Source organism: Pleurodeles waltl, chromosome 3_1, assembly GCF_031143425.1.
Source record: "Pleurodeles waltl isolate 20211129_DDA chromosome 3_1, aPleWal1.hap1.20221129, whole genome shotgun sequence".
Classification (NCBI taxonomy): Eukaryota; Metazoa; Chordata; class Amphibia; order Caudata; family Salamandridae; genus Pleurodeles; species Pleurodeles waltl.
In genome coordinates, this window is record NC_090440.1 from 378,521,812 (window position 1) to 378,543,107 (window position 21,296).

Below are 21,296 nucleotides of genomic sequence, written 5' to 3' on the forward strand. Positions count from 1 at the left end.
CCGTTGTTCTGCAGCCTCCAGTATCCGTTGCAAGGAGCGTTGGGGGACGCGTTTCAGATGTCCTGGAGCGGCCAGTTGCTTTACGCGTTTCCCCCCATACCCTTGAGTCCTCGGGTTCTGAGGAAGGTTCGTCAAGAACAGGCCCAAGTCATCTTGGTGGCACCGGACTGGCCGAGAAGGGTGTGGTACACAGACCTTCTTCAACTCTCTCAGTGCCCTCCGCTCCGTCTCCCACTTAGGGCAGACCTCCTCTCGCACTCGCAAGGGCAGGTTCTACACCCCCACCTCCAGAGCCTGCACCTTCATGCCTGGAGATTGAACGGGGCAACCTGAGTTCCTTTTCTCTCCCACCTGATGTTGATCGATGTTATTCTATTGTCCAGGCGACACTCCACTAAATCCATTTATGCCAGTAGGTGGGCAAAATTTGTGGTTTGGTGCGGAGAGAATCAAAAAGATCCCTTAAAGGCCCACCTTTCAGATGTTCTTTTGTTTGCCCTTGATTTAGCAAAGAAAGGCTGTGCGGTAGTTACAGTTAAAGGCTATTTAGCGGCTCTGTCAGCTTCTCTTTGCCTTACGGACCAGCCTTCTTTATTCAAATCTCCAATTGTAAATAGGTTCATTAAGGGATTAGTTAATAAGTTTCCTCCCACGCCCTTTCACATGCCTCAGTGGGATTTAAATCTGGTTTTGACATTTCTGATGGGTTCGCCTTTTGAGCCCATGCATTCATGCCCGTTAAGATACTTAGGGCCTGATTACAACTTTGGAAGAGGTGTTAATCCGTCCCAAATGTGACGGATATACCACCAGCCGTATTACGAGTTCCATAGGATATAATGGACTCGTAATACGGCTGGTGGTATATCCGTCACTTTACCATCACTTTTGGGACAGATTAACACCTCCTCCAAAGTTGTAATCAGCCCCTTAGTCCTAAAGACTGTTTTCTTGATTGCAATTACCTCTGATAGAAGGGTTGGGGAGCTTCAAGCCCTTTCCGTTAAACCCCCCTTTACCATGTTTTTCCCTGATAAAGTGGTGCTGAAAACCAGGGCAGCTTTTCTGCCAAAAGTTGACACTCCTTTTCATATGGGACAGACTATTACCCTTCCCTCTTTCTACCCTCCTCCACACCCCTCTAAAGATGAAGAGAGGCTCCATCGATTGGACCCTAAAAGGGCTCTAAGGGCCAGATGTAGCAAAGTGTTTGCGCCTCGCAAACAGCGAAAAACGCCGTTTGCGAGGCGCAAAAGCCTCTTTGCTATGCTATGCAGGTAGCTAGTGTATCCACCAGAAAAAGCGTTACCGAAGGTAAGTAACTTGTTCTTTCAGCTAGCTCCACTGAAGTGAGGGTGGTTTTCAAACAGTCATGGTGATTTTCAGGCAACAACACTAATCTTTTTTGGCACATACTTAAGGAAATGTCTGTAACAATCTCAGTGATTTTGGCCCATACTTATGGAGAATTGGTGTAGGGCAGCGCCGCAAATTTTCTTGCAGCACTGCCCTATGCCAATGCAAAAGGGCAGGAATGCACCATATTTACGAAATACAGTGCATTCCTGTCCTTTCCCTCTGTGCTGGCGCACGATTGGCTGTCTAGGGCAAAGCAGGCACCTTTGCATCATGCTGGATTGTTTTTGTCCAGGAAGGGGCACCTTCCTGCACAAACACAATCCTGAGAGACATTTTCCTCTTTCGATGTGTGCTGCAGAATGCATTGAAAGAGTCAAAAACATGGAGAAATGAAAATATTGAGGCATGCACAGCTCTTGTTGGGCAAAGATAGATGCAATACATCAATATGGGTATTTATTTCAGCGTCCAATAGATTTGGTACAGTAAGGCATGAAATGGAAAATTAGCTGGTTTATGTTGCATTAGGACAATATGTGAATCCTGAGATATCGGGAAAAAGAATGGGGATAGTGGTGGCATCCCTCCATCTCTATGACTGATTGGTGCACAAAGTATTGATAAATTAGATGAGCACCAGTTAGGATCTAATTGCAGAAAGTGGGTCTGAAAGTATTACCTTAACAAGGCCCAGTAAAAATTCCAGAATACTACAGGCCCACAGTTTATTGTAAACTACACTAGCTGTTCCTGCTGGTGGCCAATGAAGGGGCAAGACAAAGGTGGCAAATCTGGGAGGTACAGTTTGTAAAGCTCCTGGTCCTTTGAAGTATTTTATATTTAAGGGGCACCATGTAAGGCACGTGGCATGGATTTATGGTCACCAAGATCTAACCGTGAATGCAGCCACAAATTAAACACAGGGTTTAAAGCTCTATAACCCCTCTAATAACCCCATTGAAGCAAAAGGGGAAACAGACTTTACAGCTTAGTCCTAACCACACAATGCCTTTATGATGCAAGCTTCCCCACACATGTATATACAAAGCAGGTAATTATTTGTACCTTTACCATGCAGGTAAGTATTTTTGTTGTTAAATATTTTATTATTGAAGATTAATAGAGCAATAACAATATAAGTAACAATTGCAGTATAACAACTAGAAGTCAAAAGTGTTACAGGTATTGAATGGATTGAGAAAAAGAGAGGCATAAAATAAGAAAAGCACTAATCATTTTATATTAAAAAAGAAAAAGAGGTGGAGAAGGGGTGAGTTAGGAGGAAAAAGGAAGGAAAAGGATAGGAAGGAGTGCAGAGAGAAAAAGAGAGATAAAATGATTAAGGTAGAGATGAGTGAGAAGATAGGTACATAGTAAAAGATAAACAATATAAACCTAATGTAATCTTCTGGCAGAAAGATAATGAGGAAACAGTGGACATTCTGTGTTCATCACAAATAAAATTCCACCATGTTAACACAGATAACTTAAAAATATCTTTCCAACAGGGGAGTATAACCTTGAAAGCAAGTAGAAAAAAAGGGTCACATAACAAAGTTTTGGGGGGAAAAGTGATCAAAGTCAGGTTATATAGATCCTAAAAAAATATTTTGGTTTGTTAGCTGTACATCACAGTGGAAAATCTTTAATCATTTTTACCAAATAGCTTCCAAAAATTAAACACATGTGAGCAATAATAAAGTAAACAGGTTAAAGTACCATTTGAGACAAAAAATGTCCAACATAGTGCAGAAGCAGACAGATCAAATTTAGAAATACATTCAGGGGTAAAAATTGCTCTATTATAAATAAAAAAGTATACATTTTGGAATGTGCACAGCCTTTGAGGTGTTAAATATTTTGAGCCATATTTTATCCCCGTAAGAAACACACCATATTATTTCAGTAGGATTTTTGATTCAGACAGAAATTGGTGATAGTAAAGGTTTGTGTATATATAAGCAGCTTTGGGAATAGAATTGTGATTAATATTATACAACTTTGTCAAAGGTAGGAGTGGCGTGGGGTAGCAGGAACATTTCGAGTGATTAGAATGGACTGTATAACAGAAGATATTCATTCATATTCCTTAAAAAAATAACTTGATAAGTTGTATTGTGTTTGTAATTGGAAAAAAATGAATAACAGGGTTATTCCTTACTAATTGGTGGACCAACATAATACCCTTCTCTTTCCAGTGTTTGAAACAAAATGATTTGTGGTGAAATTTGAGGAACGTATTGTACCACCTTGGTGAGGAAAGAATTAATTGTTGGAAATCATGTTGAGCTGAAACTTTCTATGTACTAAATGCTGCCAGTATTTTAAAATTAGTTTTTTGGGACTAAAAGCACTATAAGACATATGGATTACATCTTTGAATTAAAAATCTTACAATACGGAGCATTCAAATGCAATCCATTGTGGTATGGGAGAGTCTTGAAAGTAATTGATTAAGGCATAACATTGTCGAGTGATATAGCTTAAAGTCAGGGAATCGGACACCACCTTCATTTTTTGGGCATTTAAGTTTAGATAGGGCAATGCACGAATGTTTGCGGTTACAGAGAAATGTAATACGTATAGAGTTATTCTATGAAAAGTAATAATTTGAGATTTTGAAAGGTAACATGGAAAGTGTGTAAAGGGCATGTGGCACAATCATCATTTTGAGGATGTCTAGTTTGCTCCACCATGCTAAATGTATAGGAGACCAGGATGAGGGTAGCTATTGTAATTTGAGTTTTAAAATACTAATAATATGGCTAATTATGTTGGAAATAGTAGCAGAAAACCATACCATGTAAAGTTAGTGTTTGAAAACATATACTGATAACACAATGGATTTAATGGTAACATTTCAGTTTTGGAAAAGCTGAGTTCAGATCCAGAAATGATAGAGTATAAATTGGTCTCTTGCAAGAAAGAATATAAGGAGGATGTGGGATGGGACATGTAAATAAGAACATTATCAGCATACGCCAATAGTGTAGTCTCAAGGGAATTGTATTGAAACCCAGATATAAGTGTATTACAGCGAATGCGTTCAAGGAAAGTTACTAGACAAGGATTAAAAAGCAAATGGGAAAGGGGACAACCTTGTCTGGTACCTCTATGTAAATTAAAATAAGGGAAGAAATGACCATTAACAAAAACACTGGCACAAGGATCAGAGTATAATAATTTTATGAATTTAAATACATTTTGGACCAAAGCTGCACCCGTAGAGAGTGGTAAACATAAATTGCCAATTAATCCAGTCAATTTTTTTTTTAGCATCAAGAGATAGGGCTGCAAGAGGGGCATAAAGGGGGTCATTACAACACTGGCGGTACAAGACCGCCAGGGCTGAAATGACGGAAGCACCGCCAACAGGCTGGCGGTGCTTCCCTGGTCATTACGACCGCGGTGGAAGCGCTGCGGTCGCACCACCGGGGCCGGCGGTTTGCCGCCACAATGGCCCCGGCGGTAGTAATCCACCAGGGCAGCGCTGCCCAGGGGATTAAGAGTCCCCCTACCGCCAACCTTTTCCTGGCGGTTTGAACTTCCAGGAAAAGACTGGCGGTACGGGGAGTCGCAGGGCCCGTGGGGACCCCTGCACTGCCCATGCCAATGGCATGGGCAGTGCAGGGGCCCCCTGACAGGGCCCCATGCAGCTTTTCACTGTCTGCTATGCAGATAGTGAAAAGCGCGACGGGTGCAACTGCACCCGTCGCATGGCCGCAACCCCGCCGGCTCCATTTGGAGCCGGCTCCTATGTTGCGGCCGAGATCCCCGCCGGCCCACCAGGGATCTCATAATGACCGCGGCGGGGTTGCGGCTGCATTGGCGGCTGCCCGGCGGTCAGATCTTAGCGGGCGGCTGTAGCCGCCCACCAAGGTCGTAGTGAGGGCCTATATGTCTTAGCCAGTGAAAGAGTATTAGAGAACATTCTGGCATTATCTGCAACAAGTCTGCCCTTAATGAAACCAGATTGATCGTGTTTGACAAGGAGGGGAACAATAGTTTCTAGGTGACATGCAAGGATCTTGGCAAATATTTTACAGTCATAGTTAATTAAAGAGATGTATCGTTAGTTTTTTAAAGGGTGGGGTCTTTATCTGGCTAAGGTATAATAACAATCAGGGCTTCCAGAACAGAGCCACTAACCTTCGAAAGTCAAAAGAAAAGAATGAAAAAGTTCTAATGATTTGGGGGCAAAAAAATATGAAAAGGAGGAAATTGATTCAATAGAAAATCCATCTGGACCAGGAACTTTAGCTGCTTCTAGGGAATTGATGTCTGGGCTCAAGCTAGCCTGGCTGATGAAGGATGATACCTTGAAACCGGTCCCAGGATGCTTGTTTCCAGTCCAGGGAAGACTTGGCTTGGCAGTTCGGGCTGGACTGTTCCCATGGTGAGCAGGGTCAAGACTGATTTGCATATGGCTGTATCCAACCTGGGATGGCTACGGTAGCAAAAAACTATGGATTTGGGCACTGAGCTCTGGCCTAGGGGTGAATGTTTGACATTGTTTAGCATTCCGTCCATTACTTGTTCTTTTTGCATTTAGGGAATTGACGGCATCTATAATTTCTCAAATGGCTATGTCAGCTTTTAATGTTCTGAAGTAGTCAGAGAGAGGAGGAGGAGGAATAGGAAGACCATTAAAGATTTTTTTGTATATCAGGTTCTAATGGAATGGTATCTTCTCTATATATAATGATTGGTAGTGATATAGGAAGACAGTATAGATATCAGAGCTGGAAGTCGTGATGGTATTAGCAAATTCATTGCAAATGAGATCAACATTTTTAGGCTCTGATTTAATTGTTAAATAATTAGCCAACATTTTACCTGCCATATTTTGACCTCTGTGGAATTTAGACCTTAAGAAAGATGATACATGCGTCAGTGGTAGCAAGTTTGTTGAGGTTAGATTTGGCTGTAATTAATTTATGTAAAACAGAGGAAGATCTAGAACTAAAGTAAGTATGTTCTAGTTTTTTAATTTGCTGAAGCAAAGCAAGGTAAAGGGAACTTCTTCTTCTTAGGGTCGAGCGCACAAGTGCTCTGGCCCCTGTTGTAATCTCTCTGTGGGCTTTTAACCATGCCCATGTTATGCCCCTCAGTTTTGTTGGTTTGTGGGCTTGCCTTTTATAACTCTCTTGATTTCATTTGTGAAAAGCATGCATACATCATGCCTTTTCCGGTGTTTAGCCCTCCTCGACAGCACCGGTAAACTACTGAAAACATACAAGGCTCCATGTTTTCCGCATGGGTTCTGGACTACTTTTTCTTTTTATTTCCTATGCAGCGGTCTTTCGCTGGGCAGTAGTCGAGCACTTTGCATGGCATCGAACCTGTTACATAGATAATTGCATAACTGTTGATACATTTGACTGCGAGCAAACTTCTGTTTCCTTTTATGTGCTCCTTCACGCTCATGCTAATGGCGGTGTGCTTTAAACTGGCTTGCTTATGTAAAACTGTATTACTTTTCATTTTCAATTTATGTGGCAAGAAAAGTCCGGTTAAGACTTTTCAACGCTAATAGCTCTAATTCGAAATAATGCTTGTTTTTCCTTGTAGCAGAATAATCTATAGTGAAAGCTCCAAAGGAGGCTTTAAAAGCATACCAAATGTTAGGAATGTAAGTGTCAATGGCTTGGTTAATTTGAAAGAATTCTTTAATAAAAGCAGAGGCTACTATTATAAAACTGTGATCTGACAGCAGGGAATTATTGAATATCCAATGACCATTTTTGGCGTTATTGAGAGAGAAATCAAAGGAAGAAAAAAAAGAAGCATGTTCTGAAATAAAAATTTAACCAATTTCTGAGGATTGCCTATAAGGAAGTAAAGACTTAGCCTGAGGACTTAGGGCCTGATTTAGAACTTGGCAGATGGAATACTCTGTCACACATGTGATAGATATCCCTTCTGCTGTATTACGATCCCCACAGAACAAAATGGGATTGTAATACGGCAAATGGGATATCTGTCATGTTTTTGATGGAATATTCCCTTACGCCACATTAAAAATCAGGCCCTTAGTAACTAAAATATAGTAAAAAAACATGGTATGATGTACAGTGGAAAAAAATGTAAATTCAATTATATAAAAGGGTTGCATGTTTTCAAAACATCAATTATAGAGGAGTGGTATTGGCCAATTGCAATGCTTTATGGGATTTTCCAGGATTTAATTTGTATTTGTACTTCCTGTCAGTAAAGGGGGCTAACCACTGATTAAAATCACCTGCTACAATGATGTTGGGATTATCAATGGAAGCAACGTTTCATTTAATACTATGCCAGAAATCAGGGTCAGGTTTGACAGGGCCATATATATTGAATAGAGAAACCTCTTTGTTATAAATAACGGCAGTAACCAATACCCATCATTTATTAGTATCACATTCAGTTGATAAGATTTGTACTTTCAGTTTTTTATGACATAGGATGGCCACACCATCCTTGAGATAATGTCCAGAGAAAATACAACCTGACCAACCCATTGTCATTTTAATTTAAACTATTCAAAATCATTACAATGAGTTTCTTGTAAAAAGGCAATGTGAGAATTGAGTTTTAGCAAATGAGAAAGTACCTTTTGTCTTTTAACTGGATGTCCCAGGCCACAAACGTTCCACAAGATTATGTTAAATGTACTGGGGAATAAGGATAGGGGAACAGAAACATAGACGAGAGGCTACAAAAGCTGGAAAGGGAGACAAAATTACTCTGGTGCTTACAACAATACACATGAGAAGGGCAAACATAATATTTGAAAACATACAAGCACTCATACAATGGCAAGGAAAAGAAGAAAAGGACAGAAAGAAGATAAACACAATAGGAAGAAGAGACTGAACAAGGTTAGCGATTCAGATCTGAGGAGAAGAGCATGGAAAACTAGCATTAGATGTGTCAACACTAGAGTGAAAACAACAGTAGGGAGATGGAAAATAAAGTATGTTGAAGAAGACGTCTATTCAATAAGTTAAGGAAGAAACAGAAAAACCATCACAGAACAGAAATCTTAAGAATGTTGTACATTAGTTTCCATATTATGAGGTTAAATAGTCTGAACAAACATTTTTAACTTAGCAGGATCAGCAAAGGGTCTTTAGGTGCCTTCATAAGTTATTTGCATAAACAAGGGTGAAGGATGCCATGCTGAATATTCAACTGTCACATCTGAGGTTGCGGGACAAATGACTCCTGTCTTCTGTCATTAGTTGCATTAGACAGTGCTTGAGAGATCAAAATGTTGTGGCTGGACCAGATGAGGTGATGTTTTTCTTTGGCGGCTTTCAAGACACATAAAAGGTCAGTGAATTACAAATATAGCATGATGAGTCCACCAAGTCTAAAAGAGTAAGGGTGAGAATGACAAAGATGGTGTGCTCATTGACTGTTAAGAGAAGGAGAATTCAGAAGACCAAGAAGATCAGAAAGAAATTTCTTGAGGAAGCCAAAAAGGTCAGGATCCTCAAGGGTTTCTGGTAATCTGCATAAGCTAAAGTTATTCCATCTATTTCTATTTCTAGGATCCTCAGTATGCAGTTTAAGTTTTTGGATTTCTAGTTCAAGAAAGGGATCTAGTTCAAGAAAGGGAATTTTGGTGGCCACATCCTGAAGATTGCTAACAGGTTCGCTATCTCGAACATTTTACACTCCATACTGATCCATCGGTCCTCAATTTGTTGACGTTTTTCAATAGTGGCACACATGAAAGGTTTTAGACCCCTCACCTCATCAAAGATAGCTTCTAAGACTGGATTGTGGCATGACATAATAGGAGAAGGAGGATCATTCTTTGCCCTTTTAAACTTCGTGGTAGAAGAGGTAGGTTTAGCAGTGGCAAGAATATTACTAGCTATTTCACTGTAGTTTACAGAAAGAGGTGGAGCTTTTTGGAAGGGCCTTGTCCTGCCCATACTAGTTGGGGATGATGTGAGCAGAAAGTGAGGTCAGTTGAACGTAGTGTGGTAACATCAAAAATAAGTAGCGGCAGCATAACAGAATTCAGTTAACTTCGAAGGTAGGCTAATAAATGAGAAAGGAGAAAACATCTGCAAGGACTAGATATGTTCAGACCATCAGGAATGAAAAATTCCCAGAGTGCTTGTCAGAAATTTAGAATAATCCTATGAGGAATCTGGGAGAAAGATTTAGCAGAAGAAACTCATATTATTGTGTTGAGTGTGAGGAGGAACCTCGTGAGAAGTAGTGGCACTGAGGTTGTAGGCCTGAAGGAGGATGTTTCTGTAAGTCTTAGCCAAACGTTTTGCAAGAAGCAGCATGCAGACAAAATGACGGCTGCTTGCAAAGTATGGAAATTCACTGCCACTCTGCTGGGGAAGAAGAAGGCCACTGCAAGTTGTAGAACTTAACATTTTTGGGAGTGTTGGTTCCAAGGGGCATCATTGTGTAGAAATGAAGTTTACCCCAGATGCAGTGGAACAGAGGAGCAGAAAGTAGACAAAGCGACAGACGCACTACTCAAATTTAAATTGCAACTGCTCTCATCTGACAGAATGCACCACAGTAGCTTTGGGGCATCCAGGAGATTACCCAATGAACCTCCGGCATCTGAAAAGAATGCGGGGTTGAAAGGAAGTATGGAGGCATGTACAAGTTGAACAGGTGCAGACGAAAGCTGGCTTTAGGAATACTTGTTTCTCCACGTGGCATCAGAGCTCAAATTCTTCCACCAACTTGCTCGACATGGAAGCGATGCCCCCAAGGTAAGTATTTTTGTAAGTAATATAATTAAAATGTTATTCAAAAAAGGGTTTAGGTGTGGGTAGTGGTAAAGGGAGTTAAGGGTAATGTTAGAGATTGGGGTGAGTAGTGGCAAAAGGAGATAAAGTTAATTTTATAGGCTAGGGGTGAGAAGTGTGCTACCATGAACCCAAACCCCTGCACCCTGTTCTGCTCTGGGGCTCCCTTGCCTGTCACCCTGTTTGTGTTATACTTTTTTAACTTTTAGAGCCCAGTAGCTGTTAAGTGCTACCAAACCATGTGTTTTCTTTTTAAGTGTTCCCACCAACATTTTCAAATATATATTTACTTCATCGTGTTGAATGGGAAAGTAAAACACAGGCACCAGAGCACACAATGGCCATCTTGCAAAGGTCTACAAGACGGCGCATGTGTGACCACATGTAGATGAATGTGCCTCATGACTCATGCATGAATGCTTTGCAAAGTGCCAGAAAGTAATAGGTCAGTAATACTCACCTTTAAAGGCAAAGTCTATTGGCTTGCCAGTGCTTGTTTGATCTTTGTCAACCGTGGAACCCAGAGTTGGCTGGTGAACTCAAGCCAATGGGACATAAAAACACACCCTCTAGTGCAGTAAACACGTGAGTAGTGATGATTCACAATCCTCTCTTCACGGTTATTGCATCATCCCATATAGGGTGATGGGGGTTTCTCCACCCGTGAAAACGTTTTTTCAAGAGCATGGGACCTAACTCTACAATCAACAGTACTATTATTCTGATTTAAGGGGAGACATGCATATGTTTTACAGACAGTTCTGAAGGGGAAATTCTGAAATATTTCAATAATTCTGGATGCAGCAGCAAATCACGTAAATGCCCATCAGAAAATTGTGTACAGAAACACTGGATACACAGCATTTGCGCAATAAAGACACAAGAGAATCATTTACTATCTCATACACTGTGAATTGCAAATCATAAATCTTATGGCAGACAAATTAACATAATACATTTGGAAATGTAAGGCAGTTAATATTAAGGCCAACATTAATCTTGTATTACTTAATAGCTAATCAATATATTCCAGTGTGCTGCCAGGCATATCAGGATGCTATGTAAACATTCCATGGTGCTGCAGTTATGGTTCTGAATGTGCTAGCCTGCAAGGGGTACTACTGGATCCACAAGGAAAGTATTCACATATATCAGTGTGCACTTCAGTCTATCTTCTCTTACTCTGCTCTTCTATACCTTGCATATCAAAGTCACATCTGATGCATGTCGGTCACTGCACCGCATGCTCCAGGAAAAGGTAACTCCTATGAATGGGTATTTGTATGAAAAATAGCTAGCATATATTTTAATATGTTATTCACTTATATTTTAATTTATTATATGTATCACTTAATTAAGTAACTTAAATACTTATATAATAATATATTATATTATAATACAATTTAGGAATTATATTAAAAAAAATATTGGTTTGAAATTAGGTTGTGACTTTCAAAAATAAATTAAAATTTAAAATATGTTTACATTACAGATACAATTTGAACTGTTCAGATATTAATATCTAATTATTATACATATACTTATATACTATAGCTATAGTTAAATACAACTGATAGATGTAAATAATGACTCAATTATATTGGAAATGGAACTTCTATTAGTTGTGCAGAAAAATAGATTCTCAAAGATAAATTAATAGAGTTTTTAACAATTAAAAGGGTTTACATGAAAAACAAAAACGATATGTGGAAGTAATTGTTGTGGGGTTTGGATTAGAATGATAATTATGAATAGCCACAAAATTAGGGCAGCAGGTACAATAGTAAGTCAAACCTCCCCAAAATGTAACACTCTTCCCAACATGTGTGGGGTTGGGCTCTAAATAGTAAATCTGAACTTCCCTACATTAAAACCATTCCCCAATAGGAGTGGTATGGAATTAGAATAGTAAATCTGAACGGTTCCCCAACAGGTGTATGGCTGGACTTACAACAGCCACTTTCCCCGATGGGGGTGGGTTTGGATTAGAATAGTTAATGAGAACTCTCCAGTATCTGAAGATGATTTGAATTTATAATAGTAAATCTTAACTCTCCAAAATTAAATACTTTTCCTAATGGAGTTAGTGTTGGAGTTGGAATAGTTAATTGTAAATGTACCACAATTCAATAATTTTCCAATGGGTGTGGGGTTGGAGTTAGTTTAATTAAAATTTACCAAAATAAATAATTTCCCAATGCCTGTGGGGTTGGAGTTAGTATTGTAAATACAGTCAACCCACACACGTGATTGGAAAGAAATAGCTCTTGCTGTCAGAAAGCGGAGTTTGTTTGCTTGCTGGGGCACCCCGAGACATAGGAGGAGCTGCCCCTGGGGTCTGGTGGTCCGCAAGGCCATTATTGGCTCCTCGAGCGGAGCCGTTTAGCCCCTCTCCAATGAGCATTGCCCCGGGGAGGTAGTGGTCTCTGCGACTTGGGGGGTCTGTAGCCCCATGGAGGTGGCAGTCCCTGGGGCCGATGGGGGGGCTTTACAGCCCCACCATCCAAATGTTAAATGCCCCCAGGACCTGGCCCACCCGAGGACTTCAGTGAAACAAGTGAATACGCCGCAATTCCCACCAAAAAACGATTTACAACAAATAAGTAAAAGATTGCTTTCTGGACCAAGAGCTATCTTTCTGCCAAATTTGGCGTAATTCCATCTAGTGGTTCGGGCGCTATCGCTGTTCTCAATCCCTATGGAAAAATAAATGAGGAAAAAGCATTTTGGGATCTCCCACTTTTACTCAGTCCCCGCTCGACTGATGACCCCGAAACCTTCCAGACAGCAGCTCATGGGAGTAGCACATTTTTTGGGGAAATTTCGTGAGTCGTCATCTGGCGCAAAAGATATAGGCAAGTAAACAAAACACTTTTTTTTTATAGAAACTAGGTCCTAACTATAAGTACCTAGTGGCATCTGCAGATTTTATACTTTTGGCCCTCTAGTGGACCTCCTGAGTGGAAAGCAATTGAGATGCATTCTGGAACTTGTGGTCACTCACATACTTTATACGCCAGTCAGCGTTTTATGTCATTCTCATGCCATTATTGTACAGCTTAAAGTTAGGATTTGGCCAGAAAAATGAATTAATTTTGATGATCCATCATTGTTTCTACTCTTCAGTGGGCTTTTCCTGTGCCAAATTATTTCAGGCTTGTACATTTTGTAGAAATGTGCTTTGCCAGCATCTGTTACATTGCAGTCGTATTTTCAAAGCTGCATGAATCCCATGCCGGCAGCCATAACCCTGGAACGCTTCTCACGGTGGTACGTCCTCAGCAGCAGACCACGCTGCTTGAACATGAAACAAACTCCTCCATTCCGGAAGAAATGTGCCATATTCTCGGATGCAATGGTATATATCTTTTAATATTTAGCCTCACACATTTTGTTCTCATGACCTTAATCAAAGGCAGTTTGGCAGTCCAATGACCCTAATGGCGACCATTCGTAGAAGGGAACTGCTATTTAAGGCAGCAATGGCAATGGGAGCCTGTGGGACTGCGGGGGCCTTGAGACTCACCCTGCGGTCCTGTCACTCTGTCTCTTTCTCTCCCTCTTCCATCCCATAATAGGATGGAAGAGGGAGAGAAAGAGATTGTTATTGCTATGGCTTCTCCATGGAATGACTTCAAAGCGGCACACAAGCAAGATGTTTGGTTGCCATGTTATAGCTACCTTTTGATGCACAGCAAAACAGATTCACGTCTGGCCCACTGGTAAAGCTCTTAGACTGTCATTCCATAGGTTCAAATCCTGGTATCTCATGGCAGTGTGTCTATTTACTTGTGTTCTTAATGATGGAACATTGACGTATTTTTCCCCATCACCATCTTTGGCTTGAATGTCATAGAGATGTCTGGACACTGCACACTAAGGAGTCATCTGTGTCCTAGTAATTAAGGTCTCAGATCCTCATACAAAAGGTTGAAGGTACCAGTCTAGGTGTGCCAATTGTCATTTCTCAGCTTTCAATTATTTTCAACTTCAAATATTTAAGGTATATACAGAAAGGTGATCTCACTCTTTTTACTTGTCAAATGCATTTTTTCAACTTGTCAGAACATTTCTCATTGTAAGTGGGCTGTGGTTGGGTGGTTATAGGGGATTGGCCACAGGGCCTGGCAACAGGGTAACTATAATGTCACTGTGACATTTATTTTTTCAGTGAATTTCTATGTTTTTTTTTAACCTAAAGTAATGTTCATTACTGTACATTAATCTAACCACTGCCATGCATGGCCTTTGGCCGTGCACGGCTGGGATTGGCCACTGAACCTGACCTGTGGCCAGGACCTGCGACTAACTCTCTATACCCCCAACCCTGTGCCACGCATGGCCTTCAGCCATGCAAGGCAGAAGTTGGACGCAGGGCCAAGCCTGTGGTCGGTCCCTGCGGCCAACCCCCTCTAACCACCCAACATCCGCTGCACATGGCCAAAGCCAAAGCCAGGGGCCTGGACTCATGAGTTACTTTTTTTTGAGGGGGAGGGAGGCGGTGCAGCCCTCCTCCCCCAGCCGATTTGAGCCCCGAGGCCCCATCCCTCGGTAACCTGCCATAAATCCTGGGTGCCCCGCAGGACTTCCAGTGTGTGTTGGAGACCGCAGGGGAGCCTGAAGACCCCCACAGTCCCTGCTGGCTTGTGACCTGCGGGAGCCAGAATTGCTCTTGCACACAGGGAGCTGCTAAGGATGCAGCTCCCTGTCTGCAAAAGCAATAGTTTCCTCGGAAACCTCTGCTCACAGCATGGGAGAACTACTTGACAGCTCTCACTTGCTGCAGGTGGGGTGTTGCTATGAGTTGGCGGAAACTGTCAAAGTTCCTGCCAAGTCACAGCAAAGAGCTACGTCCCTAGGGTGGGCACCCCAGGACACAGCTGGAGCCAGCCCTAGGGGTTGGAAGTGCCCAGGGTCATCTATAGCTCCTTGTGGGGGGCTCCATGCCCCCCTCCAATGCTAAGTAGCCCCGGGGAGGTGGCAGTTCCTTGGGCTGTGAGGGGGGTGCTGCAACCCCCCATACAATATAAATTAAGCCCCTGGGATCAGGTGGTCCCCAGGGCATAAAAATGCCCTAGGAGGGGGGTTCCTGTGTGCCCACCTCTGTTATTCTTAACAAGCCACCGTGACGTAGCCCAAGCAGGGGGCTTAAGTAAAACAATTGCAGAGCCTGCGCTTGTTTTTATTTTTTTATTCTTGCCACAGCTTTGTTGATCCACTGCAAAATGCTTTTTTGTCCTGGGTGGACCCGAGCACCAGAGCTAAGGGTTCAGGGTGTCCCTACCCAGCCCCTTTTCTTTTTTTTAAACTTTCTTTAGGGACTTAGCTGAAGTCGAGTCCAAAGGTAGCTTTAAACACTTCCTGGTTAAAGTGTTGGCAGCCAATCACAGCTCTGCATTTCCCTGCACAAGCTCGTCATTATTTGCGAAGTTGTCACCGTCAGAGATATAGAAATTTGGATTTTCTTAAATTTCCCAATAACTGTTGGATACATTTGCACCAAATAACTGAAAGTGTAATCTGCATATTGAAAGTTACCTTTCTGCCAAATGTGGTGTGATTCCGTCCATTGGTTTGGGCTTTGGTCTTGTTCAAAACGCCAAAGAGAATTAACATTGGAAATGCAAGTTTTTTGACCCCCCTTCCCTTTTTCTTGTCCCCCTCGATGGATCACTCTAAAACTTTTCGTGCACAACAAGAATCACTGGCACACTTTCTTTTGAAAATTTCATGAAGATTCATCAAACAACACCAAAAACAGAGGTAATGCAAAAATGCTTTTTCTATGGAAACCTTGTCCTAACTATAACTACCTTTTATATACATATATCTATATAAAAAATTATGACATTGTTACCCGGTAGTATTGTGTTTCCATAGGAAGTGACCTTTTTGTATTGCTAATACATTTAGGGGGTTATTCCAACTTTGGAGGAAGTGGTAATCCGTCCCAAAAGTGACGGTAAAGTGACGGATATACCACCAGCCGTATTACGAGTCCATTATATCCTATGGAACTCGTAATACGGCTGGTGGTAAATCCGTCACATTTGGGACGGATTACCACCTCCTCCAAAGTTGGAATAACCCCCTTAGTGCCAATTGACAAATTTCCACAATACTTTCCCCCCAAAAAGTGCTGTTCTTTGACTAATTTGCTCATGGAATGCAGTGGATGCTGAGAAAAAGGGGAAGGCCTGAAACATACCTATAATTGATGCAGGCCCTGGGGGATGGGGTCCCTGTGGTCTAAACAGGTCCAGGGAGGGGCTTTAAAATAAGGTGTGGCCCCAAGGGATGGGGTCCCCAGCGCCTATAAAGGCTCAGGGGGGCACGGTCCACCTCCTCTTTCATTTACATTTCAGCCCCTGGGAGATGAGGTATGAGGCAGAGCACTCTGCTCTTTTCTTTTCTTTTGCAATTGATTATTTTCATTTTACACATAAAGAAAACATACTTGACAACATGGTACAATATGTGATACAATGTTGTGGTAGCTCAATAAGCCCAGGGCACATATATCATTGTCAAAGAGCCAACAGTTGGAATGGGGCTGCAGTCCACCACCCTCAATTTCATCAGGGTCCAGTGCCATTCATGCAGTGCCAGGGTGAAGTGCTCCACTGAGGGGAGACCTAGCCCCCTGAATGAACGGTGGACCATGGTTTTACTGATGGTCACCCGGGGCTGAGATGATCCCCAATTGAAAGATCAAATGTTATGGGATCTTGTTTGTATACTATGCAGATGGTAAGGAGTTAATTCTGCAACTGGATAAAAACATCACACCCCAGTGGAAGGGATTCATAGGTGCCTAAATCAGATGGCAAACTGGCTGAAAAAGAACTGCTTAAAATTCAATGATGGAAAAGCTAAACTTTTTATGTTGTTCACTCTCCAAAGAGCCTTACTTTGGCCCAAATGACTTCCGGCAATGGATCTGTTCAGATAACCATAAGTTATTTCAGGTAGTTCAAAACATGGAAGGATATGTGGATGAGACGCTAACGATGAAAACATATATTAACAAAATGACAGGCCCCTGTTTTAGATTACTTGAGAACCTCAGGAAAATTGTTCCACTACTACCTCGGCCTGCAAAAAACTAGTGGTTCAGAGCACTATTTTGAGCAGAATTGACTACTGTACTGCACTCCTTCAGGGGGGGCACCCGATTATCTAGTGAAAATATTATATAGAGTGCAATGGAAGAACAACTTGCATTGGAAAAATAGAGATATGATTCTTCCTTTAGCACATTAAGGCGGTCACTCTGACCCTGGCGTGCCGGGGACCGCGGATGCACCGCCAACAGGCTGGCGGTGCATCCAGGCCAATTCTGACCGCGGCGGTAAAGCCGGTTTTCCCCTGGCCTGAGGAATCCTCCATGGCGGCGCTGCAGGCAGCGCCGCCATGGGGATTCCGACCCCCTTCCCGCCAGCCTGGTTCTGGCGGTTTTGACCGCCAGAACCTGGCTGGCGGGAACGGGTGTCATGGGGCCCCTGGGGGCCCCTGCAGTGCCCATGCCAATGGCATGGGCACTGCAGGGGCCCCCTAACAGGGCCCCACAAAGATTTTCAGTGTCTGCATAGCAGACACTGAAAATCGCGACGGGTGCAACTGCACCCGTCGCACCCTTTCCACTCCGCCGGCTCCATTCGGAGCCGGCATCCTCGTGGAAGGGGGTTTCCCGCTGGGCTGGCGGGCGGCCTTCTGGCGGTCGCCCGCCAGCCCAGCGGGAAACTCAGAATGACGGTCTTCTGGCGGTTCCCGCTTGGCGGGCGGCTCCCGCCGCCCGCCAAGATTAGAATGACCCCCTAAGAGAGCTATGTTGGCTGCCAGTAAAAGAAAGTAATGGCCATAACTAGATTCAACTGAATAAATTGATGCAGAAGTGAGACAAGTCGCATCCTGCGACCTAGCAAAGTGTTTATAGCCTCAAGATACCTGTTTGATGAATGTTGTGCTTAACAAATGTTTGTTACCTACTTATTTACTTACTAACTTACTATAAGTGTCACTTTAACCTTTGTTTTTCAGTGAATTTCAACTTTGTCATCATAAAGTAAGATGTCCATTGTCATGTGTGGCATGAGGTGGGGCCAGACCCTGTGTCCAACAGCATCCACCCACTAATGGGTGGCTATATGACGTAACAATATTGCTTGGCTTTGTCAACAAGTCAGTAATAACCATAATCACATCTATTTTTCATTAATTCACACAATGCAATGCTTAATAATAGTGATTCCAACAACATGTTTTCCATGTAGCCTCTATAAAAAAAGTTAGATTTTTTTTAGCTTTTTTCAGGCCACAAATTACAACCGGAAAAACAACCATTAGAGATCTCTGCACTCTAGCTGAAGAGCATAAAGCTCGAGCTTGGAATGCTTTAGAAAATATGGTAGTCTCTCCTGGGGCCATGGATTCAATTATGCAAAAAAAGAAATTAATACAAGCAACCCTGACATATAAACTCCACCTTAACTTGGGACCCACACAGAGCTTCTTTTTTTGCATAATGTATTTGGTCTAAAAGGGTATTTTTGTAACTTATACTAGGTGCTCTCTTGTGTCTGTACAAAGCTATACCTCTCTGATGAGCTCTAACTAGAGTGCAACACATGTCAGGGGTTGCTTTTATTCATTCTAAGTTGGCCTGGATGATCTTTTACCAATCCAAAGCTGTAATACAGTATTTGGAGTGGCAAAAAACTGTTGTCATTTTTCAGCTTGGAATGGATGGCATTTGTAAATCCTATGCTTAAAGACTTTCCTGTAAAAATGGCAAAAGGTTTTGGTACATTCTAGCTCAATGTGGATGGCACTCTTCTAATCCTATGTTAAAAAACTCTGTAAAATAGACATTTGTGGTAAGAAGATTCAGAGTGTCAGGAGTTTTGTAGGGTGCTCTATTTAAGGGAGCAGCTCTCCACCTAAACTTGGGAACTACCCATAGTTCCTTGCTTCCTTTTTTCATAATTTATGTGCCACTCTAACCCTTGAAATGTATAGTTTTGACTCTTACTAGGTGCCCCTTTGTGTCTGGACAAAGTTATACCATAGTCTTCGTTTTCAGTATGCAGCAATGCTTGATGAGGATGGTGGTTCTGGGGATGCGATTTTGCATTTCAGGTAAGGGTATTTCTTTTTTTGGATTTTTACTAATAGTACACAGTTTTGGCCTACAGTGAGATAAATTAACGTTATTAGGTTTGGTTCCTGTGGTTTGGTTTGTTGGTTTCAATAATTGATTATATATTAAGTTTTGTAAGTATGTTGGGCAGTGAGTTTTTAACTTATTGTATTGAAGTTAGGTAAAGAGTATTTGGTCAGTAAGAATATATGTTTTTTGGTTACAGGTAATGTTGTGCTATATGGAAAGTAGTGTTTTTGGGCAAGGATGAGTTTTGTCAAAGACAATTATTTGGAGTATTTTCTATCCAAAGTTTACAATCATTTTCTTTAGTTTGTTCAGTGACCTGGAGCATTCTTTAAAAAAAATCTGTTATCAGGTGGTGGAGGGATTCATAGGATTAGATATGGGTGTTTTAATAGATTACCTTTTTAAACTGGAATATAATTTTGCATGATATTTTTGAGAGTTTTTTTTAACTTTGGAGTTCCATTGATGGAATATGATTTCTACCAGTAAACTGTAAGTATTTTTTTTATTATGTTAATAAAATTAAAATGCTGGGTGGGATAGTTTCATTTTATGAATTACATCTTTATGTTGATATTAGTTCTATTTTATGTTATTATTGTTTAATAGTATTAAGCATTGTGTGTATAATGTACCTTGTATTTTCGAGTGAATGTGGTGTTATAGTGTAATGTTTTATCATGGGTTAAATTAAATGATTGTAACAGATTTTGAATATTCTTTGATGTTTCATTATTATTGTGTGCAAATTTGTGTTCTACGTTATTTGTTTTGGCTTTCTTGGTATAGCATACTGTACACATTCCATCAAGGGTAAGTTGAACTTGAGTTGGAGCGTTTACCCTGAACGGTGCATGAGTTCAACCCAAGGGTCCTCAAAGTAGTCTAAGAAGAAAGTTAGTTTTTCCTTATTTGCTTGGTAGAATGATCATTTTAGAAGTACTTCACAATGTTTTGCACTCTCAGTTGGTGGGACATGTGCTGGGGCTGTACAGTTTTACTTTCAAAGGCAAATTGAATATTGATAGAAAATGTTATACTTAATGTAGATTCTTAGACATCTTTCATAAAGCTTAATTTAAATGGAAATAGCATCTGTCTCTTTAGAGATGGTATTTTTTACTTTTTTCTTTCATAATAGTTAATAATCTGGTGTTTTCTGTATTGGGCAAGAGTACATCCATTAGTGGAACATTAATATTTTTGGGTCTGGCTGTGGAAACTGCATACCTGGGTAAAGCGTGATTACCAGGCATAACAACATGCCACATGTTAGCCATATAGTCCATTGTGTAATGGTTAGTATATTGTTAGCTGTACTGAAAAATATAGGCCCTCATTACAAAATTGGCGGTATTGACCGCCTACTGCCATGGCTACGGCCGCCAACATACTGCCGCCGTGGCTACCAGCCGTCTACGCATGTCATGACTGCTGACGGTATTCCGCCAGAATTCTAGCGGAACACCGCCGATGGTCATGCCAGCGGACGGCGGTAAGGTGGCGCTGCTGACAGCAGCACCGCCACGCCACGCCAGCAAAACACCACCAACCGTATCATGAGCAATGATACGGCCTGGTGGTGTTTTGCTGGCGGACGCTGCTGCTGACAGCAGCACCGCGGACCGTCTCCAACCAGAGGACCCCTTGCAAGCAGGTATGTCGGGTTCTGTGACCGGAGAGGGGGGGTGGGGAGTGTTGTGTGTGTGGGGGTGTATGGTTTGGTATGCGTGCATGCGGGTGTGAGTCCCGTTGGATGAATGCGTGAATGAGTGATTGTGAGTGTTGTGTGTTGTGAATGCATGTGTGTGACAAGGTATGTTGGTGTGTGTTGGGGTGTATGGGTATGTATGTGTGCATGCGTAGGTGGTGGTGGGTATGCGGGTGTGCATGTGCGTATATGGGTGCGTGTGTGGGTGTGTATATGTGTGGGGGCAGGAGAGGTAGGGGGAGGGTAGGAGAGGGCTCTCGGGAGGGGGAGGACGGGCGGGGAGACC